The sequence below is a fragment of the Citrus sinensis genome, chromosome 8 (genome assembly GCF_022201045.2).
Source record: "Citrus sinensis cultivar Valencia sweet orange chromosome 8, DVS_A1.0, whole genome shotgun sequence".
In the NCBI taxonomy this organism is placed as follows: Eukaryota; Viridiplantae; Streptophyta; class Magnoliopsida; order Sapindales; family Rutaceae; genus Citrus; species Citrus sinensis.
In genome coordinates this window covers 3,331,814-3,349,337 of record NC_068563.1, presented here as the reverse complement: position 1 = coordinate 3,349,337, position 17,524 = coordinate 3,331,814, and the positions used below count along the sequence as shown (strand labels likewise).

At 40.7% G+C, this 17,524-nt stretch overlaps 2 protein-coding genes across 14 annotated transcripts in view; one reads left to right on the top strand and one right to left on the bottom strand.

Annotated features, from left to right (window-relative positions):
• LOC102609686 (presequence protease 2, chloroplastic/mitochondrial) overlaps positions 1–17,524 on the top strand; it is a 101,564-nt gene that overhangs the window by 17,237 nt on the left and 66,803 nt on the right. The window lies entirely within an intron of this gene.
• The window catches only part of LOC127898589 (probable carboxylesterase 12), a 117,081-nt gene that overhangs the window by 84,788 nt on the left and 14,769 nt on the right, over positions 1–17,524 (bottom strand). The gene's annotated exons all lie outside the window — the stretch shown is intronic.

The window sequence follows — 17,524 nt, the reverse complement described above, 5'->3', positions numbered from 1 at the left end:
CTGTTAAGCATAACCGGTTAGAGCTTAGGTAATATGTTGCTCTCTGGTGATAATCGGTTAACCGTTTAAAAAACGGTTTACCGTTAATTTCCAGTAGCCTCCCTATCTTTTGTGTTTTCCGTTTTTCATAAACGGTTAGAGGTTTAGGGAAAATGTTTGCTCTCTGGCTGTTATCGGTTAACCGTTTAAATAAACGGTGAACCGTTTATAACCAGAATTGCATTTTAAACCAGTTTTTGCTTAGAATCTTTTTTTTTTAATTTTAAAGTCCATCTTTTATGAAGCATGAATGGAATGATTACTAAGGCTCTCGTTTATTAAGAAATAGCTCCAATACTTTTATCAAAAATCATTTAAAATTTGTTATCATCAAAATCAATATTATTAACATATTTATGTTAACAATCTCCCCCTTTTTGATGATGACAAATTCTAATCAATGTTTAGCTCCCCCTTAATATGTGCTCCCCCTAAATGTATGGCCAAATTGAGAAATGTGAATAAAAGGATTTTTGCTTTAAATCGCCCCATTTTAAATCCATCTTAAAATAATATCTCCCCATTTAAAAAACTATCTTAAAAACCATAATTATCTCCCCCTTCATCATCAAAAAGAAAAGAGGAAATAAGAAATACGCAAATCCGTTAAAGAAAGTGCCCGGTTTTGGCAAGCGAAAATTTTGGCAGAGTTTCCCCTTAAAAATGAGTAAAACCATAAATACAAAATAAGATAAAACACTTCCAAAATTAGATCAACATTAACTTCTGCTTTCAACAAGCCAACAACTCCATAAACAAGACAAAATAACACTTCAATATCCACAAATATACCAACACTCCAATATCCACAAAGAAACCATTTCTACAATATCCAACCAATTAGGCAATCACAGAGCATCAATAAGCTAATCATCAAGAACATCACACACAGATGCATCAAAATCAAAATAATAATAAGAATGCTAGCAACCAAAATGTAAAATGTATGTGCGAAGACAAAGCTCAGAAACTACGGAGGCGGAGAAGACGTGCTCCCCGGATCATAGCCGAAATAGCCAAGAATAGTGCGCTGTCCAGCGATAAGCTCCATCTGCTGATCAAGGCTCTGCCGCTGGAATATCTGAAAGTCAGAACGCAGCTGCTGGTGGTCACGGGAAAGAGTGTCCAACCGATCAAGAATCAGCTGCTGGCGCTCCGAAATCCGCTGAACATCAGTGATCAACTGCTGCACTGCGTCTGAAGCAGGGGGCTGAACTGGAGCTGGGGGCGGCATAGAGGTAGATGGCTGCTCGGGAACAGCAGAAGGCTCAGGAGCAAGAGGCGGCTCGGAAGAGGAGGGAATGTCAGCATCCATCGCACGCTCCTCAGAGTCTGAGTCAGCTGGAGGCTGAGGAACAAAACGGCGACGCAGAGGATGAGGATGAGCGCCTAGTCTAAAGTCAGGAAGCTGATCGGGACGATAGATATCATTGAGCATCCGATCGTCCTCTGGAGCAATCAAGGTATCCCGGTTTTTGGCGTTGCTTGTCTTTATCCACTCTCCATTCTTCCTAGAGAAACCGATACTAGTCATGGCCTCGGGACCAATCCGCCTAGTCTCCATGTGACCAGTATCAAGAAGTGGAACCTCAAAGCGTCGCAGTATCTTAGTGATGATACTGCCATAAGGAAGCAAGCGGTGGTTGACCACTGGAGTACTCAACATATGTCGCACAATAATATACCCGAGGTTAATGGGACGGTCTGTAAGAAGGCTATCCAATAGGGCAACGTCCAACCTCGTAACCTCATCCGAGTGACCCTTCCTAGGAGTCACTATGTGCTGTAAAATAAAGTGAAGAATACGAACTTGGAGAGGTAAAAGTTGAGACCGAAATGGAAGCATACAAATCTCATCCGATAAGTCTCTACGACGACATATATTACGGACGCCATGAGTATGAGAAAAAGTATCAAAGGAGAGGGTTTTCCTAGAGGTATAAATGTCAAGCCCCTCACAAGGGATACCTAGAAAGTCAGCTAAGTCCGCATCATCAAATTCTATGGGTACACGGCCGACTTGAGTGACTATCCTATTTGGGCGAGTATCAGAGATTTCCATGTTCGAATAAAAGACTCGCACTAAGTTTGGATAAACTCGGTCATCAAAATCAATGCCAGACTCCCAAGGCTGAAGCATATCCCGAATACTTCTACCACATACAACCAAATTACGAAAATCATCAATGTCAACAAAGAAGGATTCAAGTACCTTTCGACCATCGAAGCGTTCTTTGAACCGCTTGGCCAAGGAAGGTGTGGGGAAGTGAATCCTTGAAAATTTAGAGACCTCCCAAGGTGGTATGGGATTCCTTGGAGGCACAGATTTACGCCTGATATTTCTCCGAGGGGGTTCAGCCATGGCAATGCGTAATGGGACGAAAATGAACCGATAAAAGGGTTAAGAAATAGTAGAGGATGTTCAATTTGGTTGAAGAGAGGTGGAAATCGGATTAAGAACGAAGAAACCCGACCCGCGACAGTTAGGGTTGAGATTTGGGATTTTTGAATTTTGGGCTCGATTTGAAGTTTTGAATCGGTAGAAATGTTCTAACGGTGATAAGAAATGATTTTGAGGATTTGATTGGGCACGGAAAGCAAGAAAAATGAGGATTTGAGGACAAGGAGACCTTCGGCTGCGCAACAATGGAGGAAACGGTGAGAGGGTAACTGGAGAAGGAGAAGAAAACCTTTGAACAGTTTTATACTTTGCGAAAACGGTTAACCGTTTATTGAAACGGTTAAAGGGTAACTTCCAGCGGCTGAAGAACGGGAAACGGTGAAAGCCTAAGTGCTTAACGGCTAAGGAGTAACTTGTAAGAGGATTCTCTGTTGAAAAACGGTTCACCGATTGTGGAAAACGGTGAAAGGGTAAATGGACAAACACAAAATCTAGTTTCTGGAGTTAAACGGTGATCCGTTTATAGGAAACGGCTAACCGTTTATTTTATCTGCAATTTCGCACATTTGATTTAATTTTTGGCTAGCAAATAATATATTCCAAGATCATTTAATTGATCTGAAAATATTTTATGAGCCAATTTAATGCATGATTCATGGACAAGTTTTCAACCAATCAATTCATATAATCAAGAGTTATCAACGCAAAATCATCATTTATCTACCAAGCTCAAGCACTTTATAAAAAGTAATCAATCAATTCAGTACACTCAATAGCATGAATAGAGATGTTAATGCAAAAATTTCATCATCCCAAGTTCATGCCGAATTTTTGAAAATTGTTCTTCGCAAAGGGGTTTTGTGAAAATATCGGCAAGTTGTTTTTCCGTGGAAATAAACTCTAATGCAATATCCCCCTTTTGAACATGATCTCTCAAGAAATGATGTCGTATTTCTATATACTTGGTTCGAGAGTGTTGAATGGGATTCTTTGAAAGGTTTATAGCACTAGTATTATCACACTTAATAGGAATTTGTTCAAGATTAATGTCATAATCTCTAAGTGTTTGTTTCATCCAAAGAGCTTATGCACAACAACTTCCGGCAGCTATATATTCAGCCTCGGTAGTTGAAAGTGCAACAGAATTTTGTTTCTTGCTAAACCATGAAACAAGAGAGTGTCCTAGAATATAGCAAGTTCCACTAGTGCTCTTCCTATCCACTTTATAACCAGCAAAATCCGCATCCGAAAAACATGTTAAATCTATGTGAGTTCCCCTAGGATACCAAAGGCCAATATCTGTGGTTCCACTCAAATAACGGAAAATTCTTTTAACAGCGAGCAAATGAGATTCCTTGGGACAAGACTGAAATCTTGCACACAAACATACACTAAACATGATATCGGGTCTACTTGCAGTCAAATAAAGTAGGGATCCGATCATACCTCGATACATTTTGATGTCCACTTCTTTACCTTTTTCATCTTTGTCCAGCTTGGTTGTTGTGCTCATTGGTGTATTCTTGGTTTTTGAATCATCAATGCTGAATCGTTTGAGTAGATCCTTTACGTACTTGGCTTGATTTATGAAAATTCCTTCCTCGTTTTGTTTGATTTGAAGTCCAAGGAAGTATTTCAACTCTCCCATCATACTCATCTCAAATTCTTTGCTCATACATGATGAAAATTCTTTACACAACAACTCATTAGTAGAACCAAAAATGATATCATCAACATAAATTTGAACAATAAGTATGTCTTGGTTCTTATGCTTAACAAATAGAGTAGTATCCGCTTTACCCATTGAAAAGTCATTTTCCAACAGAAAATTCTTAAGTCTATCATACCATGCTCTAGGTGCTTGTTTTAAACCATACAAAGCTTTAAGCAACTTATAAACATGATTTGAAAATTTTTCATTTTCAAAACCAGGGGGTTGTTTTACATACACTTCTTCCATAATATACCCATTTAGGAAAGCACTTTTCACATCCATTTGAAATAAAATAAAATCTTTATGACATGCATATGCTAACAACATCCTAATGGATTCTAACCTTGCTACAGGAGCAAAGGTTTCATCAAAATCAATACCTTCTTTTTGGTTGTAACCTTGAGCCACTAATCTAGCTTTGTTTCTTACAACCACACCGGATTCATCCATCTTATTTCTAAACACCCATTTAGTACCTATTATAGATTGATGTTCAGGTTTAGGAACTAATTCCCACACATTGTTTCTTTCAAATTGATTTAACTCCTCTTGCATTGCCATAATCCAAGATTCATCATTTTCTGCATCCTCAAAGGATTTTGGTTCAATTTGAGAGATGAATGCATTATGCTCACAAGTATTTCTAAGTGATGATCTAGTTGTTATACCTCGTGTGGGATCTCCTAAAATTACATCTTTAGGGTGAGAAGAGACATACCTCCACTCCTTGGGGAGTGTTTGAGAAGTACCTTCATTTTGCTCCACATTTGATTCTTCATGATGTTCCTCTTGAATTCCATGTGGTGCATTCTCTTGATTGTCATTTGATGCTTCTTCTTCTTGTTCTTCTTCTCCTGCATCATCATCAACAACGACTTTCTCCGTAGAGGAGAGGTTAGACTCATCAAATGAGACATGCATAGATTCTTCCACAACTAAAGTTCTTTTGTTGTAGACTCTATAAGCTTTGCTTGAATTTGAATAACCAAGAAAAATACCAACATCGGATTTTGAATCAAATTTACCAAGATTGTCTTTTGTGTTCAAAACAAAACATTTGCATCCAAAAACTTTAAAATAGCCAATGTTGGGTTTTCTATCTTTCCAAAGCTCATATGGAGTTTTATTAAGATTAGGTCTAATCAACACCCGATTTAAAACATAGCAAGCGGTGTTGACGGCTTCAGCCCAAAAATATTTTGGTAATGCATTTTCATTTAACATGGTCCTAGCCATTTCTTGAATAGACCTATTCTTTCTCTCAACAACTCCATTTTGTTGTGGAGTTCTAGGTGAAGAAAATTGATGATCAATGCCTAGATTATTGCAAAAACTCTCAAATGCATGATTTTCAAATTCTCCTCCATGATCACTCCTAATGCATACAATACCATGCCCTTTTTCATTTTGTAATTTCTTACAAAGCACTTTAAATGCATCAAGAGCATCATCCTTATTGGCTAAGAATAATACCCATGTATATCTAGAATAATCATCCACTATCACAAAAGCATAATATTTGCCATTTAGACTTGAATATCTAGATGGCCCAAAAAGATCTATGTGAAGAAGTTCAAGTGGTTTTGAAGTAGAAATATGGTTTTTATTCTTGAAAGAAGTTTTAATTTGTTTTCCAAATTGACAAGCTTCACAAATTTTATCCTTTTGAAAACCAATTTTCGGAAGACCTTTAACTAAATCATCTTTCGAAATTTTTGAAATCAAATCCATACTTGCATGTCCTAACCTTCTATGCCACAACCAACAATCATCATGCAATGCCGAAAAACATTTATCAAGATTAGATGCACATTCTATGTCAATGATATAAACATTACCACATCTATTTCCAACAAATAAGGTTTTGCCATCACATGAGTTCTCAATAACACAACTAAATTTATCAAAGATAACTTTATAGCCTTTGTCACATAATTGACTAATGCTAATTAAGTTGTGTTTCAAGTTTTCAACCAAACATACATTCTCAATTAGAGTTGAAGAGACTTTACCAACATTTCCAATTCCAAGAATTTTTCCTTTTGAGTTGTCTCCAAAAGATACGTCTCCACCATTTTCAATTTTGGTGAAGCTTGAGAACCATGCATAGTTTCCGGTCATGTGCCTTGAACAACCGCTGTCCAAGTACCATTTATTTTTCTTCTTCAAGCCCTACAAGAAAAAATCTCAAGTTTTAGGTACCCAAAGTTTTTTGGGTCCTTGAGGGTTAGCAACGGTTCCTTTTGGAACCCAAATGCATTTGATACCATAATATGCATTCCTTTTCACGGGACATCTAAATTTCATGTGACCATTTTGATTACAATAATGACATACAATCTTATGATCATGTGTGGAGGCAGCTTTAACAAAATAATTCTTATAATACTTTTGCTTCAAGTTAGGCTTATATCCAAGTCCTCCTTTATCAAAAACACATTTTTGTGAGTTAAGCATATTATCCAACATCTTTTGCCCATTTGTAAATTTCAAAACAATTTCATTCAATTCATTATTCTTTTTCTTGAGCAATTCGTTCTCATTTTTCAACTCATCTATGTGTGATTTCAAATGCTCATGTAAGATGCTAGGTTTCTCATTTGATAATGCAATTTCATCATGCAATGTTTTGTTTCCTACTTCTAGGCATACAATTCTTGCATTTAGAGATTCATTTTCATTTTTAAGCTTTGCCATTTCCTTTTTAAGACATACATTCTTTTTACCAATTTTCATCAACTCATTATGCAAATCTTGAAAAGCATCATATAATTCATCATAGGTAGGATCACTTACCTCATTAAGATCATCATCCCATCCTATTTCCATGAGTGCTAGGTTTGATACTTCTTGCGATCCTTCTTCATCATTTGATTCTTCCTCACTATCATCCCAAGTTGCAACCATTGCTTTCTTCTTAAGTTTGTTGATAAGTGGGCACTCCGATCTTATATGTCCAGGCTTCTTGCATTCATAGCAAGTGATTGCCTCCTTCTTCTCCCTATAGTTCTTGAAGTTTCTGAAATTTCTTCGCTCTCCGGTTTTCTTGAAGAATTTTCTGAACCTCCTTGCTAGCATGGCTAGCTCTTCATCATCCGGTTCACTCTCCCCATCACTCTCATATTTTGAAGCTTTAAGAGCAATGCTTTTCTTCTTCTCCTCATGTCCTTTTTCTGCAGCTAAATCCTCTTCATACGAAATAAGAGAACCAATTAAATCATCAAGAGGTAAAGTATTTAAATCTTTGGCCTCTTCAATAGCGGTTCTTTCAGGTCTCCATTCTTTTGGAAGTGACCTAATGATTTTCTTAACTTTCTCACTATTTGAGAAGGTTTTCCCTAAGGCACCTAGGGTGTTCACTATGTCCGTGAATCTAGTATACATAGAATACACATTTTCATTTTGTTCCATTTGGAACAACTCATATTGACGAGTGTATCTACTGATTTTAGACTCTTTCACTTGATTTGTCCCTTCATAGACAACTTCAAGATTGTTCCATATCTCTTGTGCACTTTCACAACTAGATACTCTATGGAATTCTTTCTTATCAAGGGCACAAAACAAAGCATTCATAGCCTTGGAGTTTAGAGACATCTTTCTCTTTTCTAACTCACTCCATTGACTCGATGGTTTAGGAATATCATCTCCTACTTCATCTTTGAAAGTAGGCATGAATGGACCATTACAAACAACTTCCCAAATTTCATAATCTAAGGCTTGCAAATAGATTCTCATTCTAGTTTTCCAATAAGCATAGTCATTACCATCGAAAAATGGTGGTCTAGTTGTGGATTGCCCTTCTCTAAATGTTGAGTCATTTAGGGTTGCCATGGATCTTTTACTCTAGACGATTAAGTCTTAATAAGAGAACGAGGCTCTGATACCAATTGAAATACAAGTATGCAACCCAAGAGGGGGGGTGAATTGGGATTCTAAAAAATTATTCAATTTATTAAATAAAAACTTAATACAATTATAAATCAGATTCAAAGCAATAACGATTAAGATGATCACAATATAAAAAGATAAGGGAAGAGGGATTCAAACACCGAGATTTTTACGTGGTTTGGCCAACCTCGCCTACGTCCACGCCTCCAAGCTTTCCGGGCTTGAGGATTCCACTAAGCAAGCCTCCAAGGCTTCAAATGCTTACACTTGACTTCCAAGGTGTCAATGGACCTTTACAACAAGAGATTATCCCCAATCTCTTAACCCAAATGTATCCCAACACTTACAATCACTCAAAGTAAAAGATTACAAACTGTTTTGCCTCTCACAATATATAAGATTACACAATGATGCTTAATATGTGAGTAGATGAAGCAAGAATGTGTTCTAAGCTTTATGAAGATTGTATTCTCAAATATTAGCTCAAAATGGTCGTGTTGTGATCAATCTTCTTTGAATTTGAATGAGCTTATTTATACTTGGATTTGAAAATCTAGCCGTTACAAACTGTCGGACAGAAAATGGTTCGCCGTTAACCATTACCGGTTAACCGTTTCGGTTGGTCAAAGTTACCGTTGGGCCAGATTTCAAATAAACGGTTTGCCGTTTAGGATTGCCCCTTCGCCGTTAACTTCCAGAGACCTGCAAGAAGAGCATTTGTTATCCATTTACACTAAACGGTTAAGGACTTGCATGAAGTAACGTTTCTGGATATTATCGGTTAACCGTTTGAAATAAACGGTTCACCGTTAGGTTCCAGTAGCCTTCCCATCTTGGGTGATTTCTGTTAAGCATAACCGGTTAGAGCTTAGGTAATATGTTGCTCTCTGGTGATAATCGGTTAACCGTTTAAAAAACGGTTTACCGTTAATTTCCAGTAGCCTCCCTATCTTTTGTGTTTTCCGTTTTTCATAAACGGTTAGAGGTTTAGGGAAAATGTTTGCTCTCTGGCTGTTATCGGTTAACCGTTTAAATAAACGGTGAACCGTTTATAACCAGAATTGCATTTTAAACCAGTTTTTGCTTAGAATCTTTTTTTTTTAATTTTAAAGTCCATCTTTTATGAAGCATGAATGGAATGATTACTAAGGCTCTCGTTTATTAAGAAATAGCTCCAATACTTTTATCAAAAATCATTTAAAATTTGTTATCATCAAAATCAATATTATTAACATATTTATGTTAACATAGATGACGTCTCCTCGTAACCTGAAGGAGATGCAGAGCTTTACGGGGAGGCTGGCGGCATTGAGCTGATTCATATCCAAGGCTACAGATAAGTGTCAGACATTCTTTCAAGTGATAAGGAGAGGGAAAAAAACAGAATGGCCCCCAGAATGCGAAGTGGCCTTTCAAAGCTTGAAGCAATACTTGCAGCAAGCACCCCTGCTGTCCACACCAAGGGATGGGGACAAGTTATCTTTGTATTTGGCGGTATCAGATCGTGCCACAAGTTCTGTTCTGGTGAGAGAGGAAGAAGGGGTTCAGTATCTGATATACTACACCAGCAAGGCCCTGCTTGACGCTGAGACTCGATACCCACCTTTGGAGAAATGGGCACTCGCTCTTGTGGTCGCTGCTCGGAAGCTGAGACCGTACTTTCAAGCATTCCCCGTCTCGGTAATAACAAACCAGCTGTTGCGTCAAACCCTACACAAGTCGGATGCCTCTGGTTGGCTCGTGAAGTGGGCTATAGAGCTGAGCGAGTTCGACATTGATTACAAACCCCGACCAGCGATAAAGGCACAAGCAATGACCGATTTTGTAGCAGAGTTTGTAGAGCCTGAAATATGTTTGGACCAGCTAGATATTGCTACAGACAGCAGCGAAGCTCGAGTATGGCAGATGTCTGTAGATGGGTCATCAGGGGAGCAAGGATCAGGAGCAGGAATTGTCTTGGAAGGCCCAGAAGGAGAGGAGATCTCTTATGCTGTAAAGTTAGAATTTGCGGCCACAAATAACCAGGCAGAGTACGAAGCCTTGATAGCAGGTTTGGAATTGGCTAAGGCCGTGAAAGCAGATAGAGTGAAGATTAGAAATGATTCCCAGCTGGTTGCGAATCATGTCAGTGAAAGATTTCAACCGAGAGAAGAGAAGATGGAGCAATACCTGAAGATAGTCAGGCAGATGATGGGAAAATTTGAAGCGATAAAGGTGATCTAAATCCCCAGAGAATAGAATAGTCGAGCAGATATTTTGGCCAGGATGGCAGCGGTAGCAGACCCAAAAATGCCAAAGTCGATCCCTCTGGAGGTGAAGTCCAACCCGAGTATCGAGCAGAATCTGAAGGTGCTGCGGATAGAATAAAAATGCTTGTGGATGGATCCGATAATTTCATACCTTAGAGATGGGGTATTACCACTAGATAAGCTGCGAGCTCGGAAAATTATAGCTCAGGCCTCGAGATACACAATGATTGATGGGGTACTATATCGGCGAGGGTATACGCTACCGTTCCTTCGGTGTTTGGATGAGGACGACACGGATTACGTACTGAGAGAAGTACATGAAGAAATTTGCGGAAACCATTCTGGTGGGAGGTCCTTGGCCCACAAGGTTCTAAGGCAGGGATATTTCTGGCCGACAATGCACCAGGATGTGCAGGAGAAGACCAGGAGCTGTGTAAGCTGCCAGAGTTTTGCAAGTTTCTCCAACCAACCAATAGAGAAGCTCACCTCTATGGCCTCCCTTTGGCCATTTACTCAATGGGGAATTGATCTGATCGGTCCGTTGCCAAAAGGACGAAGAGCAGCAACACATGCAATAGTTGCGATAGACTACTTCACGAAGTGGATAGAGGTAGAAGCCCTTAGCAGGATCACAGAGAAGAAGACAACAGACTTCATGTGGAGAAACTTGGTCTGTCGGTACAGGATCCCCTATGCCTTAGTAATGGATAATGACAGGCAGTTCGATAATCACAGCTTCAGGGATTTTTGCCAGAACCTCGGGATAGAGTTGAAATATTGCTCGCCTGATCACCCACAGTCTAACGGGCAAGTAGAAGCAGCCAACAAGACGATCAAGAGGCTTTTAAAAATCAGGCTTGGCACCAAAAAATGGTGCTTGGGTTGATGAGCTATCAGTTGTACTATGGGCATACAGGATAACCCATAAGACAGCAACTGGGGAAACTCTATTCGCCTTGGCCTTCGGACACAAGGCGGTTGTACCAGCCGAGATAGGAACAACCACGCACCGGACAGATCATTTTGATGAGCAAGAGAACAACGACCAGACGTGCTTGAATTTGGATCTGCTAACCTAGAAAAGGAAATAAGCATCGAGGCGATCAGCCATTTACCAGCAGAGGGTTGCTCGGTACTACAACCAGAAGGTGAATGTACGACAGTTCAAGGTCAGAGATTGGGTGTTGAGGAGAGTGAATCAGAACACAAAAGACTCAGTCTAAGAAGTACTCGGACCAAATTGGGAGGGGTCATATAAGGTCAAGCAGCTAGTTGGACCCGGAGCTTACAAGGTGGTTCGCACGGATGGCCACGAGGTGAAACGCCCATGGAATGCGACACAACTCAGGAAATATTTTTAGTAAGACTTGTTCATGTTTTAAAGTTATTTCTGTTCGTGCTCGTTGTTTTTTGTTTTTTATTTTTTATTTCTTATTTCAAAGCAATCTCATGTAAAGCCGAATTCAATAATAAGTGAATCAATGAGGAATTCCAGTCAACTGTACTGTTCGAAAAATTTCTAAGGCATGCAAAGGCTCACCAAGTCTCAAAGCCTGTTTATGGCGGGACCAGAAGCCAAGCGTGCCAGGATCTGCTCAACTACGCGAAGGCGAGCAGAACCCCAAGCATTGAAGAAATTACTAAGGCATGCAAAGGCTCACCAAGTCTCAAAGCCTGTTTATGGCGAGACCAGAAGCCAAGCGTGCCAGGATCTGCTCGACCAAGAGAAGGCAAGCAGACTCCCAAGCATCGAAAATTTCTAAGGCATGCAAAGGCTCATCAAGTCTCAAAGCCTGTTTTATGGCGAGACTAAAAGCCAAGCGTGCCAGGATCTGCTCGACCAAGAAAAGGCGAGCAGACTCCCAAGCATCGAAAAATTTCTAAGGCATGCAAAGGCTCATCAAGTCTCAAAGCCTGTTTTATGGTGAAACCAGAAGCCAAGCGTGCCAGGATCTGCTCGACCACGCGAAGGCGAGCAGAATCCCAAGCATTGAAGAAATTACTAAGGCATGTCAAGGCTCATCAAGTCTCAAAGCCTGTCTTATGGCGAGACCAGAGGCCAAGCCTACCAGGACATGCTCAACCAAGCGAAGGGGAGCAGACTCTCAAAAATAAAATAATAATAATAATAACTCGCAACTACAACACAAGAAAGCAATCAAGAAACATTTTTTATTAATCCGCCAATAACTAGCAAGGCTGATAACTTTCACATACAAAGTTCATTACAACACAAGAAACATGTTTAAGAAGACGGCGGGTCAGTAAGCCGAGCAGCCTCAATTGGCTGGTCCACCTCAGGTACAGGGGGTATCACCAGTTGCATCCGGGGGGGTACTCGCCTCACCAACATCAGCAGGGATTGTACGAGGAGGAGAGTTTTCCTCCTCAACCAGAATTGGCTCCACCTCTTCGGCATTCTTTTTTGCTGCCTCCTCGTCCATGTGTTGAGCAACACAAGCGGCAAGGTCATCCATCTTCAAATCATGGTGCTGCTTCCCAAGGACGGCCATGATGCAACGATAGGAATGTCGAAGTCCCTGGTCGTATTGGTTGTCAGCCTCCTTCTCCAAGTTCTCGACCTGAACCCGGTAGGAATCACGGAGAGATTCGAGCTGAGCCTCGTACATAATCTTCTGCCTTTGCAGATCCTCCTTGACCTTAGTCAGCTCTTCCTCGAGAGTAATGGTCTTTGCTTGAGTAAGAGATTCTTGCTCTATCAGCTTCAGATTCTCGAGATTCAGGTCTCCTGATTTCTTCTCGGCATCGTCAGCTCGGGTCATCGCTGAATGAATGTCCTCCTTCATCTTCCGGTCAAAACGGCCAACCTTGGCCTTATAGTAAGTGGTCATGCAGCTGAGATGGAAAGCGTTATACTACATGGCCCCTACCAGCTCACCTAGGACGCAGCCATCAAAGTCCTCCAGGTCCTTCTTGCTCACGAGTTTAGATAGCTCGTTGAGATAAGGGACCAAGTGCTCTGCTCGATTGTCAGATAAACGAGATCTAGGCCCGACCGGATGAGAAGAGGAAGCAGGATCAGTGGCTGCTCCACTAGTTTCTCTGACTTTGGCAGGAAGAGGAGGTAGAGTCTTCAAGGGAGGAACATGCTGCACAATATTCACCCGCTTCACAGTGGGAGCGTCCTTGTTCTGGTTCCTCTTTACAGTTTGAGGTCGAGGACGTTTCCGAGTCAGAGCCCCAATCACAGTATCCTCCATCTTATGGCCGGGGGGCACCAAACAAGACTCGAGCAGGTTATAAGTAATTATTAGCTCTTGGTTCGAGCAGGAATTGGCCAGTATAGCCTCGACCTGTTTGAGCTGGTCAGGTTTGAGTAGGAAGTGAATACTCTAAGAACCTACAATACAAACAGACATTTGGTTAGAGACAAACCAGTAAAGCGAGAACAATTATGGATACAAGACATCTAAAGCGAGCAGGCAACCTGGGACCACGAAACGGGGTGGAACGCAATAATCCTTCCCGTCAATCTGTGCCACTTGACCCCAGGGACCCCCAGCAAAAAAGAACTTTCTCTTCCAATTCACACCACCACCAGTAGAGAGGTCGGTTATGGATTTCCTGGTCTTAATACTTGATTGGAAGTAATACCAGCCAACATCTTTGGGGCTGCTTTTCAGTTGATACAGGTGCTTCACCTCATCAACTGTGGGCTTGCTTTGGTAACATCTGTCCCACAATATGAACAGACCAGAGAGTACTCTCCACCAGTTAGGGTTCAGCTGACCAGGAGCTAGATTTAGCCCGTTAAGAATTCGGGCAAAGTAGAGTTGCAAGGGACACCTCAGCCCATACTTAAAACTCTCCAAAAATAAGGTAACATATCCCCTAGGAGGCCGGCTTAGGGTATCCTTCTTTCCTGGGATCTTAAGAGGTATTTCACCAGGAATACTATACCTAAGCCGGAGGTCAGTGAGCTCGTCAAACGTGGTCGTGCACGTCATGTAATCAATGGCGTAATCCCGTGATAGGGTTCTACCTCCTGCTGTATTCCACCCTTCTGGTCACGATGTTCCTAATGGGGACACCTCACCAGAATCACCTCCTTGATCCTCACTCAGGGTGTTTTCTGAGCCAGAAGACCCATCCTCACCGTTGTTTCCGCTTGAAGAGGTTGCTTGGGGGGACATCCTCCTAGCGCTAGTCCCAACACTATGTCTAATGGGTTCTAAGGGGATCCCGGGGTCAAAGGCAGGATCAGTGAGCAGACTAGGCAGGAAATCTAACTCGTCGTCATCAACTTCAATGACTTTCTTTTTACCTTTTGACATCTCCTAAGCTACGACCAGAGCAATATCACCAAACACTACCCAAACAAAACAAAGAGAAAGGAAATTTTCTATAGCAATCTAGGAACGAGAAAATAGAGGTAATACCTGCAGTTGAGGCCCGGCGAAGTAGAGGCAGGGATGATAGCTTCTACGTCGAAGGAAAAAAGTTATTCAGTCACCGGAGAAGTAAAAAAGGGCTGAGAGATGAATTTCGTCTTTGGGATTTTTAGGTTCCTTAATGAGAAATAAACCCACGGGCTATCAACATTTAAGGGCACGAGTTCCAAGGGTTGCATAGCCACCGGTTTGAAATTCAAATGGAGAGACAGATCTCTACCACATCACCTCACCCACAATTTAATGCGACACGACTCCTCAAGACCTCTTCCTATCCCGCGCAAATCAGAACTAATGAGTTTCTACTGCTGGTCCACTACATTACCCAACACTAGAAACTGGGGGACCGGTGTTTGGGGGAAGTACTTCGACGAGACCAGACGTGATGAGCAGATATCTGGTGGCAGAGTTCTGCGAACAGGTGTATCCTGTAAGAGTCTGGTAGTAAGGAACAGGAGCAGGAATATTCTGTTCGTCCACGAATATGCCATCCACGAGGTCGAACTCCTGTTAGAGGCATAAAGCCATTTCTGCTAACGGTCGAGGCAAAGAGACTCGATCAACGACAGTTAGCGAGACGTCCTCTCCAATCCGAGAATCAAGGCACGAAGGCCATGCAACCACCCACGATTGCGGAAACGGAGCATCCATTTTCGAGAGGTGGGAAGGTAACGGGCGTGATGGTGGGGAAGATCTGAACTCAGAAGAAGCCTATAAAAAGGCAGCCAACGAAGGTAAAAGGGTTAGAATTTTTGATATTAGAACTAAGAAAAAAAAAAGAGCTCTAAAGAATTGATACGCCATAAGATTTGTGGCTAGCATTCCCAGGAACACAAAAACCTTCATTTCTGACTTGAGCGTCGGAGGATTTACGCCGGAAAAACAACCGGCGTGCTCTGACCTGTCTCTATGTACGCAGGAACTTCTAGAAAAGAAGCATTACGAGGAGAGATCCTGATCGTGGTAGAGTTGATCGAGCAGAGATCCTGGTTGTGTAAGGAGGGTAACCAGAATCTCGCATCAACAACAGCCAACAAAGTTCTTGCTCAAGTTCGGTCTCATATACACGTCAATGGGATTGATAATAGACTTAATTAGTGCTTTCTGTAAATAATTGACAAGATTCTTCGCCTCCATAAATTTGACTGAATATAATATCACTCAATTAACAACAAATATATATTCAACAAATTCATTTTGTAGCTAGAAGAGCATGATTGAAATGTTGGAAAGACCCCAAATGTTTTACGAGTTATTTACCGAACTTTTGGTCTTTTACTTCCGGAGGGGAAAAAAAAAGGTGAAATATGATTTTTATTTTTAGTGCTATTTTATTAATTGCAAGTAAAATTCAGGTAAGTCGTGCTTTGTTCCAGACCGGGTAACATTATTGAAATGATGGTTTACAATCTGCTAGTAATATTACTAGGCTGCTGACAGGGCACAGATGAGCTAGCAACTTATTGAGGTTACCAGCTGAACAGAATTGAAACAGTTGTTTTTGAGAAATTTTCTTGCAACTTAGAGAGAGTTAGCCAAGATTGTAAACATGGGATTTGTTCTTTGCAGAGTGCTGAGTGTAATCTTTTAATCGGCATCTGTTAATGCTTGCCGTGGTTGTTTTCTCTTGCAGATATAAGCAAGCTTGTCAAGCCACATAAATTGCTCTTGTGATGTTCTTGATTTGATTTTGCATGTCCCTATGATCTCATTGATTAATCTTTAGATTTAGATCCTGAATTCTTTCTTGATCTCTTCTTGATTTAATAATCACATTGAATTGGATCCAACAGTAACAATGGCTCCTACAATTAAACTCTATTCATTTTCTTTCCTTATTGTTCTTATGGTAAGGTACACAATATCACTTGTAAATTATACACACATCAATGGGGCATTTGAATGTTCTTATATAGACATTAATACATATATGAAATTGCTGGTAAAAGAAATGATGTCCATAATGTGAAACCAAAGAGAAATATGATGCTGAACAACATTAAATTTAAGAGTACACAGATTACTAAGTTCCTGGTGATCACATCAGAAAACATTATCTTGATTTAGGAATGAAGCTAATTTATCCATCAAGGCCACAGCCTTTTCAGAATCTGGATTGAACAAGTGAAACACATGATCCTCTCCTTCTGTCTCCACAATCTCAATTTCTCCAGCCCAACCACAATTTTTCAAAGTCTCATAATAAAGCAATCCCCTATCTCTCAAATTATCCTTCTCGGCAACACAAACGAGAACCCTGGGGCACCTCAGGCTCATTAACCTAGAGTCAGCAGCTGGGTTGAACAAACTTATTTTGGTGTGAAAAACCATGCTCTGTTATTCCATCCTATACATATATATACAAGATTATATTTCGAGTATTCTCCACAAATCAAGCTAGACCTCCTATAATCAATCAATCTTCCTAAACTAATTGATTTACATACCAAGAATGGAAGAGAGAATATCACAAGAATATTATGCCAGTTAAGTACAAGATTGACTCCAATTACAGCAACTTAACACCCCCCCTCAAGTTGGAGCATGCAAGTTTCGTATGCCCAACTTGCGAAGAAATGAATCAAAGTGTCGACCACCCAATGCTTTAGTGAAGATGTCGGCCAATTGAGATTGAGTAGGAACATAGGATGGGCGAATGGAATCATTTTGAATCTCATCGCGAACAAAATGACAATCAACTTCTATGTGCTTTGTTCGCTCATGGAACACGGGATTGGCAACAAGATGCAAGGCTGCATGACTATCACAATAAAGTCTCATTTGAGTGGTATGATGCACACCCAATGACATTAATAAT